The sequence below is a fragment of the Zonotrichia leucophrys genome, unplaced genomic scaffold (assembly GCF_028769735.1).
Source record: "Zonotrichia leucophrys gambelii isolate GWCS_2022_RI unplaced genomic scaffold, RI_Zleu_2.0 Scaffold_447_41639, whole genome shotgun sequence".
In the NCBI taxonomy this organism is placed as follows: Eukaryota; Metazoa; Chordata; class Aves; order Passeriformes; family Passerellidae; genus Zonotrichia; species Zonotrichia leucophrys.
In genome coordinates this window covers 2467-22806 of record NW_026992652.1, presented here as the reverse complement: position 1 = coordinate 22806, position 20340 = coordinate 2467, and positions in this window count along the sequence as shown.

Here is a 20340-nt window from a genome sequence, read left to right as displayed (position 1 = left end):
CTGCGCCGTGTCAGCAAGGGCCCTTGGACACGCTGCCAAGTGCTCTGGGGCTACCCCAAACCTGCCCCAAATGCCTCTGATTGGAACAAATCCATTACCCCAAGTGTCTAAGACATCCTGGGACACACCAAGCCCAGCCAAGTGCTCAGGGGAGGACTCTCCACGCTGCCAGGCCAGCACAGCCCAGCTCACTGCTGGCTCTGGAGCAGAGCAGCTTCCAGCAAGCACGGGGCAAACACATCTTGCCAAGAGTTAAAACTCACCAGATAGGGGAGGTGGCATGAATGTGTGCATCAAGGCCTTTGAATTCACAGCTCCCCAAGAGAGCTTTGGGGCACTCGGCTGGACAAACAGAATGCGGCTCAGACCTGTGCTCAAAGGTGGGCAACAAACCCTGCCGCAGGTGCTTGGCTTGGTCTCTGCAGGCCCAGGAAGATGCCAAAGCTGCTCTTCACATCCTTCCCCTGCCCCTCAGCCAAGTGCGAGGACTGAAAGAAACACAGGAAGTCAAATGGAGACACTTGCACCCGTCTCATTGGGGGCTCCTGGGGAAGCAGTTTCCTTGGCAATCAAGCCCCTCTCTTCCAAGGGCACTTCCCCAAATGTGTACATTTCCTGGGCAACACCAACTCACCCTTAAGTGCGGGGTGCGGAGGTTCATGGGCATCACACCATAACCAATATGATCCAGTGAAGCTAAATTTATTATTCCTGAAAAGACTCTATTTATAATAAATCTCTACTGTCCACGCGTCTCTAGCTAAAACATGATTGGTTAATCCTAGCTGTTCACACCTCTAAAATAGAATGCTGATTGGATTATCTAATTTTTCATGTGTCTTGCTGGGGTTGTATGCCCCCCCATGGCTCACTTTCTCAAGCTTGCTGACAAACTTGCCGAGTCCTGATGACTCTTCTTGCATCTTCTTCAAGGATATACCGACCCCATTTCTGAATATGTCCATAATTCATTCTTTGTGAACGTGTTCGTTGTCCATTATTACAAGCAGGCTCGATTGTGCATCGGCTCAATACGGCCGTTGTCTTGCAAAAACTCCTCCACCTGCAAAATATCTTCAACAGTTCCCCGCTTTTGTTTTTGCACAAGCCAAACTGATTAAATGCATGGGTTATTACTTTTTGCACACAGCGTAGTAAGCAAGGCACTATTAGCAGAATTGAAAAAAGAATGAAATACAAAGCCAATAATAGGTAAAATTATTTATTAATTACAGAGCCAAGAATACCTAATAACAAAGCATACTAAGTCCTTGAGCCAGCCTGTTATTCACCAGGATTTTAGCCACTCATCAAAGGAATTCTAAACAACTGTCAGCTTTAACATGTTTTCCTTAAGCAATGACACTTTGCTTTTGACAATTCAGAGTGCTCAGAGAGATTCATGCAACACATCCCTTCAAAATCTTCACACCCATCTCTCTGTGCTAGCAACAAAAACATTATTGCAGCCCTATCCTGTAATACAGAGTGGCGTATGCTGCCTACATCAGTGGTAAGCTCATTCAGTATTGCAGATGTAATGTTAATTTGTTTGTCTGTCCAACAAGCCAATCGTTTGAATTGTGTAAGGGCCTGTGATGAAGCTAATCCTTGTGTAAAAAGTGATGCCAGTATAACCAAAGGCATATTCTACAATTCTACATTATCCTTACAGTCTGAGCCAAATAGATGCACAGTACGTTTTGGACATTGGAATTCGTGCCTGATGTCAAGCATCTGTTGAATGCTAGGGGCAAACAGTGTCAATTTCCCAAAGTAGCACAGTCCTCCTCATGCTTTCTCAGGAATCGCCGGCTAAGCTTTATCTCCACAAATGAGAAAAACTCCCGGAGGTGACATCCTTGCAGATTTTGGTTTTAGGGATACAACCATGTCCAATTGGCATACTATGCCATGGTATTGTAATACCAGGAAGAAACAGGAGATATCCAAGTGCCATCATCGCCAGGTTTTTCTGATTTCTCCCTAATCCGCTCTTTACCCCTGTTGTACTCATAGAATAAACAGTAATTTCCTGGCACTGATCCCAAAATATCCAATTCCTGTGGTCACTGACTTGTAGTATTTAAACCTTGAACGATTGTAAAGGCCTGAATTCCTAACGGATTTCTAGGGATGCTTTGTTTTTCACACCAAATTTCTGTGATCATCCCATTTTGATTAGTGCACCAATTTGAACAGGCCTTACTTAAGTTGCCCTAAATTTGAGCTCTGGTCCAATTTCCCAATTCTTTCATTGAGTCTGAAGGAATGCCAATTAAACAGGTGCCAAATGGATCCGAAGGTGGAGCTAGTGATAGGCAGAAAGGTTCCTGTCTTGTTCTGTTAGCCTATGTAACCCTCATGTTAGCTCGCTGCTCTATCTTGTATACCCCCTGCGTTTCCTTAATCACTCCACTAAGCAACATTGTTCATATTTGCCAGACTGCTGCCATTGTCGCCCTTGTGGTCCATCACGCCTGCGCTTTGCCCAAACTGCTTTAGCTTGTTCTCACTCCAAATCTCTCAAATGATGTGTTTGTGGTATTGCTATTCTTACTCTACAGTCTGTAGCTATTATCTTGCTCTCTAGCACGATTTGGTTTACTACAGCAATTAGAGCAAGTTTAAACTGCAATCTCAGTAACAACCTTTGCTTATATATTTCTATCAAAGATACATCTTAGAGAAAACTCTGATATCTTCTTGAGTTATGCCTTAAAAATTTAGCTAATGCCATTCTTGGGGTACTAGTGTTAAGTGTGTAAGAGCAGTTATTGCATATTAGATTGATAGGCTTAAATTTTTGCTTTTTCCCTCGGACCACTACACAATTATGTTCTTCACAAAATTGTCTCCAAGTTTTTTAGATACACTTGATACAATGAACCTTAAGCCATGGCTTACATGCACAACTATCAAGCATTTTCTATCTGATTTACAACTTATGAGGGAAGTGAAGGTCCACGTGGCTGGAATCCAACAAATGCCTTTATCTGTAAGTAAGCACACAGAACTTCTTCCTCTTCATTTGACTGTAGCTGGTCCTTGCCACACCCCTGTTCCTGGACTTTTGAACATGACCTGAATGCCATCAGGCAATTCCTGCCTTGGATTATGTGTGAGGGCATGATGCACAAGAATAGGTGCATCTTCCCTATCTCCCGTTGTTCTGAGCTAATTAGGCACAAAATTGGCTTTAGCTGTTTTTTCCTCAGGGGATAACCCTGGAATTCCCCCTTTTTGTTTTTGCAGCATGTCCTTGAATATCTGATGGGCACGCTCAATAATTGCCTGTCCAGTAGGATTGTGAGAAATACCAGTGTCATGTCAAATACCCCATAAATTACAGAAACCTTTGAGGCTTAAGGAACACGAAGCAGGACTATTGTCAGTCTTAATTGCTAAGGGGATACCTAATATAGGAAAGCAATTGTACAAAAGTTTCTCAACATGACGTCCCACCTGTTAAGGGAGTACCCTATAAAACACAAGCATAGGTATCAATGCAAACATGTACAAATTATTCCTGACCAAATTCTTCTACATGAGTTACATCCATTTGCCATAACTGCAAGGGCTGAGTACCCCTAGGGCTAACACCGTGCCTAAACCAATGCCATCTCCTTGACCGGTCAGGACAGGATCACGCAATACTAGAAGCATCAGTAAAGGGAATAGCAAATTGTTTACCTAACATTTCTGCAGATTGATGAAGAAATGCATGGGAAGTTTTGGCCTGTCAGCCTGTGCCACTTCCCTGTCACCTCAGTGCCACCATGGCCCTCGGCTGCCCCACAGCCCTCAGCCCCAGCAGCAGCTCAGGGTCAGCGTCCCTTCGGCGCCACCGCCCCCTGAGCCCCCTCAGCCCCCTCTGTCTCACCGTCCTTCAGCAGCTCCTCAGGGGACAGTGCCTGGGGCCAGCGGCTGCTCCCACCGCTCCAGGGACAGCCGGGGCTGGAAGTGCTGCTCCGCCCGGCCCGGCCGCCAGCTCGGAGCCAGCACAGGGACAGGGGACACAGGGGGCACCGGGGGCGAGAGGTGAAAAAGGCAGCTGAGGGGGAAGAGAGGTAAAAATGCAGCCTAGGCTTACACAGATCAATCTATGCATCTAAACTTCCACATACCTCTAACTAAATAACTAAGCATATTTCTAGATCTATATCTTAGCATCTAAATTTAAGCATCTAAATGTAGGCGTCTAAATGTAGGCATCTAAATATAACTCTATTAATGTATAAATGTAGATCTCAAAATCTAGAAATGTAACTAATTCTTTCCCATCTATAACAATATAGATCAATTAAACTATATAGATGTGCATATATGCACATATAAACACACCTCTGTAAATCTATAAATGCAGCTATGTGGATATAGAAAGAGAATTGTAGAAATCTATAAATCTATGTGTACACTAAGGGGTTCCACCCGTCTGATGCTCAAAAGCTCTACCTCTGGTCCTTCTTCCCATGCAGGGAAGCCCTCCTGGCAAGGCAGATTAGCTGGAAGTCTGGGAAGCAATGGGAACACTGGGTCAATATTGGCCTCTGCATCATTTGTCTCTTTGGAAGTAACTGTCCTTCTATCAAAGTCTGTAAAAGATGAGCCGAAAGGCAAAATCTCACTTGGCAATTTGAAGCCTGCTCTTCAAAGAGCCAGACTCCTTCCAAGAGTTTATAACTTCTGAAGTTTTGAAGTATCCCAATACACTGAAAGCCCTCAGTGTATTGGGATACTTTCGCAGGGCCCAGGGCCCCCATGAGAGCTTGAAACACAGACAGACCCAGCTGCCACAAAGAAGCCCAGCCTGGTTCTTTCTCTGTGCTGACAGAGAGACCTCAGTCCTCACTGAAATGGCTGAAGCTGAAGGTGCTGGGAGCTGAGTTATGAACTAGCACCGTTCCCTGCCATCTACAACCTGCCCTCTGCAGTGAGCCACAGCTCCTGCAAAACAACCACCAGCTCTGGGATGAACAGCTGGGTGACAAATGACCAGGTAATTTTGGCTTAGGCATTTATGTATTAGCTTATGGGCGTTGTTAGTGATTATAAGTATTTAGAAATAGCATCAGTTAGAACTCTTTTAGCTGCTTGTAATATAATAGAATCTATCAGCTGAAGTTTGCACTGTGTTGCTCATAGAAACAGTAGCGTAATGAATATAATACCTATGCATCGCTTATGGAAACAATTGTGTGATGAATGTATTGTGTTATAGACCCTAGCAAAACATAACGGGGAAAAAAGGCATGTATGTAACTAAAATCAGTGTAAGGCTGTCCACTGACCAACCTGTCCAAGTGATAAAATAACCCTGACACAAACCAGAGCACCAGAGGACAATTAGAGAATACCATGTGAAATTTAGGGAGAACCTACTAAAGCCTTATCAGAGGATGTGAAACATCAGGAGACACAAGCAGAAATAAAATATGTTGACCTGATGCAAAGGATGTCATGCAGTAAACCTGAGTACCAAGCAGTAAAACTAAGGAGTTCCAAAAACATCAGAAAAGTCCCCAGAATGCTTGAAAAATTCATGAAACACATGAATATACTTGCCTCTCAGCAATGTAACAGCATAAAGCTAACACTGTCACTTAGCACTAGGTGTTGTTTGGGTGTTAGCCCCGAGCACCACAGTGCTGCAAATATTGTCTTTTTTGTCCTATTAGTATTAAACTTTTAATAATTCTAAGCAGTGAATTCTGTTTCTCACAGCTGTGAAGGAAAGAGCTCCCTAACAGGACTGCAGGCAGCACCAGCTTTGCTCAAGGATGCAGACCCAAAGTGCTCTCTCTCTCCTTTAGTTCTCACTGATTTTAAGGGGTGATTTCAGATTTTCATTGAGCTCCTGGATTTGTGACTAATGATTTCCTTGGCCTCAGAGCTTCTGCTGCTTGTATTTTTAATGTATCTCACTACAGCTATCGGCAGACTGGCACTAAATGGATTTAATGCTTGGAGACAAAAAGCTCAAATTTCTACACTGACCTTTTTCTGGGCTTTTGCTCTCTTGCTTCAAGAGTCACTCAGGGTTGCCTCCAGAGCACTGACATCCTGCAGCAAACTTATCCACGGACATCAGCACAAAACTGGGACACCTGGCTTGGTGACACAACTGCCACAAGGTCAGGTTTATTCCCTGCTCTCTTGCCCCAGCACAGGACTCAGTGTCAGAGCCTCTGCAGAAGCGTGGAGGGCAGGGCTCAGGCAGCTTGTGCCCGTGCAGGATTTGAACTCAAGGCACCAGGAAGCACCAAGCCTGCAGACAGGAACTCAAACCCTTCTCATCTCCCTCACTGCCAGAGGCAGGCTCAGAGCAGCCATCTCACCCCTCTCTAAACCAGTGGGGGCTCTGTCCTTACCAAGCTCCTCGGGCTCCTGGGAATTGTTCCTGCGGCTCTCGGTGCCAGGCAAAGCTCCCTCTGCTGCAGCTCTGTCCACAGGCTCCCCTCCTGAAGACTCAGGGGTAGCATTAATATTCCCCTTGAAAGAGAAACAGAAAGGAAGAAACCCTTCTCACCACTTACACAAAACACCTGGTCCAACAACTCCACGGCTCTCACACTTCATCCCTTTCTTCCTAACAACAACTCTGGGACCCAAAGCCCTTCAATGTGGAGAGCTTTAATGTGGAGAGCTTTATTAATAGTTGGTTAGCTGAGAAAGGCCATGCTGACATATTGCCACTGGTCAAGCTGAGAAATCAGCAGTCAGCAAGCTGAAAGGAGATGTCAGCAGCTTGCAATCAGTGGCCTTGCTGCAACATGGAGAAAGGGAGTAGAGATTAGTCCTGAATATCTCCTAAGAATATGTAGAAAGTATCAAAAGTAGGACCATAGGAATGTAAAAGTAGGTGTAACTGCTGATATGTAACTAACCAATCCTGAGCTCAACTTTTGCAATATGCATGAAGTTAATTACGAACTGTATTTAACCCGCTGTGCTGATCAATAAAATCGGGCCTGTGATGATCAAACTGATGTCCTGGTCTCCTTCCGTCGACAAATGGTGGAGAATGCGGGCAACGCTGCGGGCAACGATGCGGCAACGTTAAACCCCTGTCCTTTTTTCTCGGATTACAAAGAAAAAAGGGAACTCGCCACGGTCCGGAAGTTGGGTGAGAGTCCTTGCAGCGGGACGGTGCCGGATTATTTACAAAGACTGGATTATTTATAAAAAGCACCCTTGAGGATCGCTCAAGTCTCTACGTGCCGCCGAAGTCTGGGAGCTGCAAAACAGCGCGCGCTGAATAGGTATGGATAGGCAAGCGGCATATGATTTATTCTCTTCATATTTAGAAAAGCGAGGGGTAAAAGAGATAGATTTAAAAAAGGAATTACCGGGGTTGTTAGCTTATGGTCATTCTATAGGTATGTTTACTAACCCACATACAGTACATGAGCTTTCAGAGTGGAAAAATTTTGGAGAGGTGTTAATGGACTCTGTGTTAGATGGCGATAAATCAGCTAAAAAGTTCGGGAAATTATGGCGGGTGGTGTATAATGCATTGCTTCAGCAGGTCTCTGAGAGAAAGGCAGCAGAAAGGGCTACAGAAGCTCATAAGAGGAATATAGGATATGGTCGTGAGGATGACCCTTTAGCACCTTCTGTAACTAAGATACTTATGCCTAAAAATCCCCAGCATAGTGGTGTTGAGGACATGTCTTTAGAAAGTGCGGAACCGTCTGCCCCTCCCTTGCCTGAGGGGGAAGGCGAGCCGGGTGGGAGAGGTAAAAGCAAGCCAGCTTTGCCTCCACTGCCGGCTTCAGGCGGGTCGGATGGTGGGGGTGGGAGCAAGCCAGCTCTGCCTCCGCCGCCAGCTTTGCCTTTGCCACTACCCCCGAGCGGGCCAGCTCCGGTTACAGCTCCAGCGGGGGGGCCGCTTCCCCCGCACGAGCCAGCTCTGCTCGAGCCAGCTCCGGTTTCACTGTCTGCTTCGGCGGGGGGGGGCTCCTTCCCCCGCGCGCGCCGGCTTTGCCTGAGCAAACTCCGATTGCAGCTGCGGGGGGGCCGCTTCCCCCGCGTGAGCCAGCTTCTTTCGGGCCGGCCCCGGCTTCACAGACAGCTCCAGCGGGGGGGTCGCTTCCCCCGCACGAGCCAGCCTCTGCTTTACTGCCTTCCCAAGGCGAAAATTCGGCGCCTGCACTAAAATGCCAGCAGCATAGCACCTCCAAAGAGCCAGCTCCCATCCCAGGGGCACACCGTGATCTATGGGGGGAAATGGCTAAACAAAGGAGGGAAGCTTGGTCTGCTTTGGCAAAAGAGGTGATGCAAATGGGAGATAGTGAAGCCGTAGAAATTGCTTCTAGTCTTGCATGTCCAGTTACATATACACCACAATATGATGCACAGGGGAATTTAATGCATAATGTGGCAGCATATTCTGCCTTAGATTGGAAGTTGTTAGCTCAGCTACGTTCTACAGTTAGTCAGTTTGGTGTAAAAAGTGAACCTGTTAAGCAAATGTTAGATTATATCTTTAACACTCAGATTTTATGCCCAAATGATTTAAAAGGGATAGTGCGTTTAATATTTACTCAGCATCAACAATTATTGTTTAATGCACATTGGCAAGCATTAGTAAATGAGTCAGTTGCTGTACAACGGGCTCCGGGAGATCCATTGCATGGAGTGACAGTGGATGAACTTATGGGATTAGGAGCATTTCTGCGTACAGAGGCACAGATGATATTGGGACCAGATAAGCTTAGAGAGACTATGAGATTGATGCGTACAGCGATAGATATGGTTAAAGAGCCAGGGGGATTACCAATTTATATGGGTATTAAGCAAGGTAGAGAAGAATCATTTGGAAATTTTATCGATAGGGCGGCTGCTGCTATAGATCGGGCCGGTGTGGCAGACTACCTTAAGGGGGCGATATTGAAGCAGTGTGCCCTTCAAAATAGTAATCCAGCAACCCAAAGAGTATTATCTACTTTGGGTGCAAATTGGACCATTGAGGAAGCATTAGAGCGAATGGCATTAATGCCAACTGCTTCACAGGCATTTCTAGTAGATGCTATAAAGGAGTTAGGATTGGGGTTACAAAAGCAGGCAGAGTCTAATCAGAATCAGGTGTTAGCTGCTCAGAATCAGGTGTTAGCTGCCCTTGCTCCTCTCCGAAGCGGCTCATTCACGCAAGGAGGTTCAAAGCCATTTCTCAAGTGCTACCGGTGCGGCTCTGAGGGACACACACGCCGAGCCTGCAGAGCAACTGGTGTATGGTGTCAACACTGCCGATCCAGCTCCCACAACAGCACAGCTTGTAGACGGCGGTCGGGAAACTGTCAGCAGAGCGCGTTTCACGGGGGCCGCGCCCAGACACAAGTTGCTGCCGTGACATCAGAGACACCGGCACCAGCTGCCGCGACATCGCAGCCACCTCCTGCCTGCAACCCGCAACAACAGGGAGCCTCGGTTTGGACTTATCTGCCGCAATAGAAATAATAATAATGACCAATCTTCCTGAGAAAATACCAACTGGAGTAAAGGGTCCTCTTATATTAAATGGACAAACATGTGGAGCATTATTATTAGGACACTCTTCTACAACTATGTTGGGATTATTTGTTTTGCCTGGAGTTATTGATGCAGACTTTACAGGGGAAATACAAATCATGGCTTACACCCTCTATCCTCCAATTAAAATTGCAAAAGGACAACGTATTGCACAATTGATACCACTATCACAAATGACCTCTGGAATACAACCATTTACTGAACAAGCACGGGATGAAAAAGGTTTTGGCTCCACTGGTGTTACACTTTTAACTGTGGATTTACAAAACAGACCAAAGCAAAAGGTCACAGTTACTTATGGGCATGAAAGCATAACCCTTTATGGATTATTGGATACAGGAGCAAATACCAGCATTATTTCTCCAGAGGCATGGCCACAGCATTGGCCTCTATTCCCATCAGCAAACATGCTCACCGGAGTAGGAGGATTTACATTGGCAAGCAGGTCACCTTCTTTGTCTGTGTCCATTGAGGATCAACAAATATCTGCTGTGTTTTCAATTGTGCAACTGCCTCCTACAGTCTCCTGCCTAATTGGAAGGGACATTTTAACACAACTGGGAGTGGTGTTAACTAATCAGCACCCTTTGGGGTAATTGCCATTGCTTGGACTTTCCCCATTCCACTCACCTGGAAAACAGATACACCGGTGATGGTTAAGCAATGGCCTCTAAAAGGGGAAAACCTTATGCATGCTCATGAATTAGTGGAGGAACAATATTCAAAGGGACATTTACGACTTTCCACGAGCCCCTGGAATACACCTATTTTTGTGATCAAAAAGAAATCAGGGAAATATCGTTTAATACATGATTTGCGGGCTGTAAATGATCAAATGGAACCTATGGGGGCCTTACAGCCTGGTCTTCCTAATCCAGCTATGATTCCAGAACACTGGCCACTCTTAATCATCGACTTAAGGGACTGTTTCTTCACCATTGCCCTGCATCCTAATGATGCAAAAAGATTTGCCTTTACTTTACCAGCAATAAATCGTGGAGAACCAGATAAAAGATTTGAATGGATTTGTTTGCCACAGGGCATGCGGAATTCCCCGACTTTATGTCAGCTTTATGTTGATGCAGCATTACAGCCACTACGTCGCAGATGGCCAGCTACTATAATATATCATTATATGGATGATATCTTATTTGCACAGCAACAACCATTTTCCTCTTTGCAGATTGACATTATTAGAAATACCCTTGCTTCATATTCACTTGATATTGCTTCAGAGAAAATTCAAACTACAAAGCCCTGGAAATATTTGGGATGGACTTTGATGGATCAAAAAGTGATACCTCAAAAATTGGAGTTACAACTGGACATTAAGACTCTACATGATGCACAGAAATTACTGGGGGACTTACAGTGGCTAAAGCCTATTGTGGGAATACCGAATCATTTGTTAGAAACCCTGCGGCCTTTGTTGAAAGGTGTTGACCCTACTACTCCTGTATGCCTGACGCAGGAGCATCGTCTTGCCTTGCAACAAATCAGTGACTGTGTACAACAGAGGTACGTGTCTCGTCGACAACTCGACCACCCTATTGACCTTACTATCTGGAATAGCCCTTGCCACCTGCTTGGTGCTCTCTCTCAACAACAGGAGAAAACGGGGGAGATACAGGTGTTGGAATGGTTGTCTCCACCATTACAGCATAAGAAAACAATATGTTCAAAAATTGAACAATTGGCTGCATTAATCAAAAAGGGGCGTCTCAGAATTCTTGAAGTGGATGGTAGAGAACCTGCTACCATTAGACTGCCTATGGAAAAAGAAACCTTGGACTGGTACCTGATTAACTCAAAGGATTTACAGGAAGCATTATTGACATCATCTGCAAAAGTGGATACCAGCAAATTAGTGCCTAGAGTTTTGCAATGGATGAAAGAATGGAACTGGATTACTCGACCCTTGAGAGAAGAACGCCCTATAGAAGGAGCTATTACAGCCTTTACCGATGCAGGAAAGAAGTCAAGGCGTGCTGCTGTCACTTGGCAAGAAAAAGGACAATGGAAACATCAAATCATCACAGCAGACCCTGCGGATAGTTTACAAACTTTGGAATTGTTGGCAGTAGTATGGGCAGTATCCAACCTACAGGGACCTTTAAATGTGGTTACAGACTCTATGTATGTTGCAGGAGTAGCCAAACGAATAGAGGAAGCAGCAATTAAGGAAGTGAATAATAAACGATTGTATGAGTTGTTGGTACAATTAAGGAAAGCTCTACGGGAAAGAAACGCAGCGTATTCTGTGATTCATATCAGGAGCCATAAATGGTCTGAAGGTTTAGGAGAAGGAAATGAACGTGCAGATAAATTGGTTACTCTACCCATTGATAACTCTTGTCCTATTGATAAGCATACATTGGCCAGAGAAGCACATAGTAGATATCATCAAAATGCAAAAGGATTAGCAAAACAATTTGAATTGAGTTTGTCAGAAGCCAAAGCTATTGTTAGAGCATGTCCCACATGTAGTTATCACAATGGTGGAATAGGTTTAGGCATTGGAGTCAATCCTCGGGGTTTAGAAATAAATGAGAAATGGCAAATGGATGTTACACATATTGCCAGATTTGGTAAAGTCAAATGTGTGCACGTCACTATAGACACGTATAGTCATTATATATGGGCTACAGCTCAAGCAGGAGAGAAAGCTATACATGTTATCAGACACCTGTTAAGTTGCTTCGCTGTCATGGGAGTTCCAAAAAGTATTAAAACAGATAATGCTCCGGCTTATGTGAGTGCTAGAGTTCAAAAATTTCTGAATCAGTGGTCGGTTAAGCATGTGACAGGTATTCCACACTCCCCTACCGGACAGGCAATAGTGGAAAGAGCAAACGGTACCCTTAAGCAATATATTGAAAACATCAGGATTTGAGAGATCCACAAGCATGTCTGGCTAAGGTGTTGTATGTAATTAATCATTTATGTATTTTTGGGGAAGATGATGCCCCTCCTGCAATCAAACATCATCCAAGGTCAGGTCAGGAAAGTACTAGGGAAACAGAGGTCTGGGTTAGGTATAAGAACCCCAGTACAGGATTATGGGAAAAACCTGCAAAAGTATTTATATTGGGGTCGGGGATATCTTTGTGTTTCCTCACCTACAGGGCCTCTGTGGGTGCCTGCTAAGTGGACTAAACCTGCTTCTGATGCAGGCTTGGTGGACCACCTCACGGAGGAGGACAAGGAGCGACTGAAGAAGAAACTGCTTTTGGTCCTTCGACCGCTACTGATACAGCTGAGGGGATACTCGGGAGTGGAGCACATAGCACTGTCACCCTACTGTTGGACAATCCAGGAACTGGTTGATTTTGCTGAATCATTATCAACTTTTCGTTTAACAAATCCATCAAAGGAACATTGCTATGCCTGTCAGATCCACATTGTGCTGCTTGGGTAGCCCTGCTTTGTGGGGGTTGTGATAGAATTTTTGGTTAGAACAATCGTTAATGTGTGATTTGTGGTGTCACCCTTGTTATTTTGAGCAGCGGAGGAGAGAGAATTGGCAACTTGAATTAAGGAGACAAACAGGGATAAATGCGTATGAAGCTTTACGTCTTTATGAGTCTCCTGAACAAAAAATTCTTGCTTATTATCGATGGAAGTACAATGTTTTGAGAGGAGAACTGAGATTCAGAGTAAATCGCGCATAATCTCTGTAAGGTGTAGAAAAGTAGTACCTTTAACACAGGCTCAATTGTTGGACCCTTCACGGGGAATCCTGAAAGTGCACTAGACCACTGCATTGAAGAATTGCAGAAATTGAGTTTGCGAGTGGACAGGACCAGTAACAATAGGAGCAGCAAGTTTGAAGATAGATAAGAAAAAGAAGGCAAAAAGGGGAAAAGCTAACTTGCCTTCAAACTTATCTCACAAAAAATGAGGTTTGTTCTTGTTATATTGCTTAATGCTGTAATAGGTGAAGCAGTAGAAATAACACGTTTTAGTCAGCCAAGAAAAAATTTATGGGTAACACTGCTAACCAAATTAACCAATCATCACTTTGTCTTAGTCTTGGAGGAGTCACTAACCCATTTCGAACGTGTCTGGTGGGACTTCCGGTATGGTCTCCTGGAGAATTTTGCAGTTTGATAAAAAATCAGACCTTATGTATGCCTAGCATGTCAAACATTAAATTGCCAGAGCAACAAGGATATACTGCAGGTCAGAGTGATGGCTATCGTCAATGTTTACTAATCCAATCACTCAACACCTCTTTGCATTCTCCTCCTGAGGAATTGGACCTTTTTGGCAGTACAAACGCCAGTTTGTCTAACACTACAGCTGGTGGATGGTTTAGCTTTAAGTCTTCAAACCGACCAAAAGAAACATGGGCCACCCTAGATTCATTCCTGAATGTGAGTGAAATCGCTCCGCAGCATTACAGTACATGTAACAGCACAAAGATCACTGTACCAATGAAATTACCCACAGGAATATTTTTAATTTGCGGAGACAGGGCGTGGAATGGCATACCAGCTAGACCACAGGGTGGACCCTGTTATTTGGGAAAATTGTCATTGTTTCATCCTAATGTGTCCTTGCTAATGCAGCTGAGTCAAAATTCAAACAGAAAGAGACGTAGCATACATGACTTAGACTGCAGCTCGATAGGAGATCCACAATTTTGGGGCACATTCAAACAAGTGGTTGTTTCAACTATCTTGCCAGGAGGATCTGCCAATAAGGCTATGAATTTAGCAAAGCAATTAGGGTGCTGGGCAAAGAGTGAACTGAACAAGACATCACAAATCCTAGACATGCTAACCACAGATGTGCAGAGTGTTAACCATGCTGTTTTGCAAATAGAGCTGCCATAGATTTTTTGCTTTTAGCACAAGGACATGGATGTGAAGAATTTGAGGGAATGTGTTGCATGAATCTGTCTGACCATTCGGTGTCCATTCACAGAAGATAAAAGAACTACAACAGGGACTTCACAATCTGAAGGAAGAAGAAGGTTTAGGAATCGACGAATGGCTTAAAAGCTAGGACTTGGACCGTGGCTAAGAAACCTTGTGATCTATGCTATAGGACTGCTGGGTGTAATTTTACTGTTTTTGCTGATTTTGCCTTGTGTTTTTAATTGCATTCAAAACATGGTCAGCCGTACAATAGCAAAAACCTGGCAAGCTAATTTCCTTGCACAAGAAGAAAACGGAGGAAATGTGGAGAGCTTTAATGTGGAGAGCTTTATTAATAGTTGGTTAGCTGAGAAAGGCCATGCTGACATATTGCCACTGGTCAAGCTGAGAAATCAGCAGTCAGCAAGCTGAAAGGAGATGTCAGCAGCTTGCAATCAGTGGCCTTGCTGCAACATGGAGAAAGGGAGTAGAGATTAGTCCTGAATATCTCCTAAGAATATGTAGAAAGTATCAAAAGTAGGACCATAGGAATGTAAAAGTAGGTGTAACTGCTGATATGTAACTAACCAATCCTGAGCTCAACTTTTGCAATATGCATGAAGTTAATTACGAACTGTATTTAACCCGCTGTGCTGATCAATAAAATCGGGCCTGTGATGATCAAACTGATGTCCTGGTCTCCTTCCGTCGACACTTCAACAGTCAGAAAAATTGACTTCTCAAACACAGTCCAAAAGCTGTCAGAGCTGACAGTGTTGAACATGGGGGTGACACTGAACACATGGAATGGCTGCTAAGCAGGAGTCCTGCCTGCTCCTGGCACAGGGATGTGCTCCTTCATCCACAGCCCTGAGCACAGCAGTCTCATCCAGGCTGCAGCTTGCCAGGGACAGCATGGGAACACACATCTCTTCCCACAGAGATGCCCAAGAGCAAGGGGAAAGAGCTCTGCAACATGGACAGCAAGACTGGCCAGTTTGCCCAGCTGAGGATTTCCCCGATGGAAACTGGACTGCAGGCAGCAGCTTACTGAGAGGACAAGAAAGCTGCAGCTGCAGCCCAGCCCCAGCCACGGCTCTGGGAGCGCCCGCACGCACGGCAGGGCTCACACAGCAGCAGCAGCTGCAGCCCAGCCCTTGCTTTGCCTTGGCCTTCCCACCCAAAAGAGGCACAGCCCACATCTGCTGCTGCAACAGAGGCACCTCTGCCATGCCCCTCCCTGCACGGGACACTGGGCCTTCAGTGCCACTTCTCCAAACACTCTTCTCTTCTTTCCCATCAAACAAAGCCTCTTAGAACCTACAAAGCTTCCGCTTCCTCACCACAAATGCTCCTGCATCAGGGGTTCTTCCCAGCAAAAGGAGCACCCAAACTTGGCCAACACAGGCTCACACCTTTCCATCCTTACTCATGGATGACATTTTCATTCCCTCTTCTTTAGGAAGTCATGCTTTACCAGGCAAATCCTTCCTTGTCCATTCACAGCTGAACTCAAGAAGCTTTGCCTTCTCAGCCATGTAACAACATTAACAAATTCTCAGTCCAGCCTATTTCTTCCCTGTCCAATGCACTTGCCCAAGCAGAGGCAGAAAACATCTCCTCCAGTGTCTCAAGCACCATGTCCAGATCCGGCAGTGGCAATTCCTCTTTCCCAGGAGTATTCCACAGCCAGCTGTGGCTGTCCATGCTGCAGAACCTGCGCTGGCAGCTGGAGTGCTGGCGGCTGCAGTGTCTGGCCTGGCTGCAAGAATCCAAACACATTGGTCAGGCTCCAAAATGTGTCGTTGGGATGCAGAGCTCTAGTGCTGCCTTGGATCAAACATCACAGGAAGCACACAGCAACCTCTGTTCCAGAAATGTATTCAGACTTCCCAGGGGATTGGAGGAGTGAGTTCTTCCTCTTCAAAATATTTATCCAAATTGACATGTACATAGATTAAAGCATGGACTGGAAATCTGATATGGACACACACAGAGAGACACACACACACAGACACCCTAGAATCACAGCTTTGTGCATCTTCCCAGCGGCTTTGGGATTTGGCTACATTTGGTTTCTCATCACAAAAGACCACAGAAAATGGATTCACCCAGGAAGAGCCCAGATCTGTAGACATGCATGCTAAACTTGTACTGTGAGTTTATTCTATAAACAGCCTTGAGAGTGAGGCCGTATTTGTCTGCTGCAGCTGTTTTTGGGGGACACAGAGCTCATTTCAATGGCACGGCTTGATTTGCAGGGCAGGCAGTCTTAAACATCTGCAATGTGCTATCAGAGTCCCAGTTTGGCTTCATTCAAAGAAAGAGGAGAGTGCACCTAACACTGACCACTTGTTAGACAATATCTTTCACCTTGCCCTCGTACCCCTACAGAGAGTCTGTCTGCAAAATGCCCAGAACACCCCCCCAAATCTGCAGCAAGGACAGGAAAATGAGGCAGAGAATCTTTCTGTTTTCAAAGTCCCCCTTCCTAGGCAAATTGACCCTTTCTACCTGCTTCTCCCTTGAGATCTACCCATGATAGAGCACTGCAGGAAAACACTTGAAAGGGTCATTAACCAGGAGCTGCTTGGAAAGCAAGGGTAGAAGCTCTTTCCCTCCCTGATGGGCTGCGGGCTGGCAAGTGCTGCTCTGAAGATGTGCAGCTGCTCCTCTCTGGACAGGCCATGGAAGGGTTGTGATGGTCTCTGGGTACCAGAGGAACGATGAGCTCAGGTTGGCATTTAAGCTCCATGGGAACAAGCAGATTGAGGAGCTCACAGTGGAGATGAAATTTGCTTGTTCCTGGTTCCTCTGATGAAACCCCAAGAAGTCCAGGTGAAACAAACACCTTCTCCCAAGAAGCTAGGAAAACCTCAGAATCCTGAGCACCTGCACTTCGCCTGGAGTGGCGTGGAGGCAGCTCTAAATGCTCAGGTGAGGCAGCACTGAGGTCGTGGTATGAGAGCGCTGTGTAGCAGTGAGGGAAGGAAAAGGGAAGCAAAGGGAAGGCTGGGTCACTGTTGGTCTTTGGGTGTGCTTCCCTTGCCAGCAACTGTACTTCTGTCAGGGAAAACAAAAGCTCCCTGAATTGTTCAAACTGAAAATCACGGACAAAGACTCTCTAACTAGTCAGTGTTGGAAAGTGGTATGTTCATTACAATGGCGGCCAGCACAGGGGAGGGTCATTCCCGAAATGCGTGACCGCTGGCCGGGCTCGGCTCGGCACGGCACAGCACGGCAGGTTCCAGCAGGACAGGGAAGGGCAAGGCAGGCAGGGAGGGGCAGGGCAGGGCACTGGGAGCAGTGACAGGCTCTGTCCCCACGCTGCATCCCATGCCTGGGTAACCATCGGGGACAGAGAGGAAGGACATTGCTCTGGCTTGGCTGCGGAAAGGATGAAAAGTGGGACTTTGAAAACATTAGTTTGGACTCCTTTTTAGCAGACTAGCTGGTTTCATCTCAGCATGTCCTCCTGTCTTTGGCAGAGTTGGTGGATTTCTCGTGATTTGGAGTCAGCTAAAGCAGCAGGAAGGGGCAGCAATTTTGTCAGCATGGATATCAAAGCCAAAGTGCTGCCCCGTGGATGGATGTTGCTGTCTTCAAAGCATTTCTGGCCTAGAGTTGTAGCGAACTGACACTGGTGTCTTCCCAAACAGCGTTGCTATTTTCTTTCCTCATGAATCACCTTTTTCTTTTCTTCCCCCCATCTGGGGAGAGCTCCAATGCAAATGCCTCTTGCAGCCAACTCCTGTCACTGTAGACTGACAAAGGAGATCTTGCAATGGAAAGAGACTCCCTAGAGCTGCTGTGGGGAGCTGAAGGGGAAGCTTTATCCCTTAGTCTTGTTGGGGAGCTGCTTGTGCTCTGGGGGACACACACTGATAGTGGAGCCCTGGAAAATGTAAAAGATTGAATCGGTAAATGTTAGGCTTTGTGTTTTCCCAGATCAACTGCACCTGCGTAAGCACTATGGAAATTATATACTTATTAGATGTGATGATCGTTTAGTAATTAAATATAACTATTATATAGTCATAAGAAGAATCATGAAAAACTATATTGGAAATTTAGGGAGGGCTATGCTTGGCTGAAGTCTATGTATACAATAGAACAATAAAAGTTTAATAATTAACATGGAAGTTATGTAATGATAGAATATAAAAGCATGATCATCTCAAATATATGGTTGGAGTCAGATTTGAATTGAATACTCCTGAAACCCAGAGGTCTTAATAAAAGAACCTGCATATAATCGCTTATGGGATTATGTGTTTCTTAAGGCTAACAACACCAATGATGTTTATCCAAGCCTTGCAGGTTCATTCCTGACCTTCTTGACACACCACAGAGACTTTGGGGTTGGCGTACTGGCAAATAAATTGCAGTCTGGGCACTTCTTGAAATGCTTCAATTATCCCTTTTTTCACTTTTCTGCAGAAATACTGTCATCATCCATACCTTCCAGAGAATCTTTTCCTGCTTTTTGGAGAGCTCCTTTTTTTGCCCTCCCAGATCAGGCTTATTCCCAGGGCTCCTTCCCAAGGTGAGGTGTAGCCCATGGCCTCCACTCTCCAGCTGGAACAGAAGGAAGCACAGAGTTTGCTGTTGTGGGAGAGGAGCTTCTCGTTCCTGCCTGCTTTCCCTTTGGGACAGGTTGGTGTGTTCTCATTTGATAAAGGCAGGTTTAAACTCTGAAGCAGTTGTGTTTCAATCTCCTCCCTTCTCCAGCTCTTCTGTGGGTATCGTTGGACAAAACGATCTTGGTGGGAGCTTCCTGCGGCAGCTTAAGGAAGGAGGTTAATATTTCAGGGTTGTGACTGCTAAAAGCAGCTGGTTTTCTGAGGTGTCCAGAATTGGGAGTGGCTCCTTTCCTCACTTGCCTGCAGAAAAGGAAGTTGCAAAGTGGGAATTTCATTTGTGGAGATGGCCACCAGGGGTGTTTGCCAAGAGATGGGCTGGCAGAGAGGCAGGTCTCGTGCTAAACTGGCTGTGTGTTTGTTTTGATGTTGGGGAGGGTCAGAGATGCAGACAGAGACACCAGCTGAAGGAACAGTGCAATTTACTGTAATGCAAAAGCGCAAGTAAGAGTCAGGAAAGGATAAGCTAAGCAATGCACCTCAGCATTATTGCAAAAGGGTGCCTCTGTTTATTAAGGAAGATACATCACCAGGTACCACAATGCCTTTCCCTTCATCCAGTGCCGCACATCAGCTGGGGGAAGCTGTCCCAGCCAAGCCCTGCAGAGCCACGGCCGGGAACCGGGAAATGCTGCGGTGCCTCCACCTTTGCCGGCCACGAGGCTCCCGAGTGCGCTGTGACAGTAGCCCGGCTCTGACAGTGCTGGACGAGCAATGTGCCAGAGCTTCTGCTGGGGACAGCTGGTTTCATTCTCCTCTTGGTTTTCTCATCGAGCCTGCCCAGGGCTCAAGGAGGAACCAAGGCCAGGTGTGGCCTTGTTCATTTTCCTCATGCAGAAAGATGCAGACATGCTTCACCAGTGAATGGAGGCAACAATATTTTTGACAGTAATACTTGGTTAAGGAGCAGATACGTAGAACATTGGGTTGGAAAGATCATCTAGAGAGCAGATTTGGCTCACGTCCTGTTGTGGAGGCTTCAGTCAGGGTCTGTTGTTCAGGCCTTAGTCCTTTGGTATTTTGCGGTGCACATCAATGCTGTGCAGAGCTGGAAACAAACAAGTCTGTCTTTAGCACATTTGAGACAGAGAACAGGATTAGCCCTGCAAGGCCAGGCTAGGGCCAAGAGCACAAGGCCAGCACCCTGCTGTTGCCCACAGGCAGCCCTGCAGAGCAAGCAGCCACTCCTGCCCAGGGCTGAGGTGCCCGAAGCTGCCTCCCCGCTGTGCAGCTCTGCAGAGCCCGCGGAGCGCAGGGTCCTGGGCAGCCAGGGCAGCCCGGCTGCCCTGGAGCACAAGGAGTGGCCC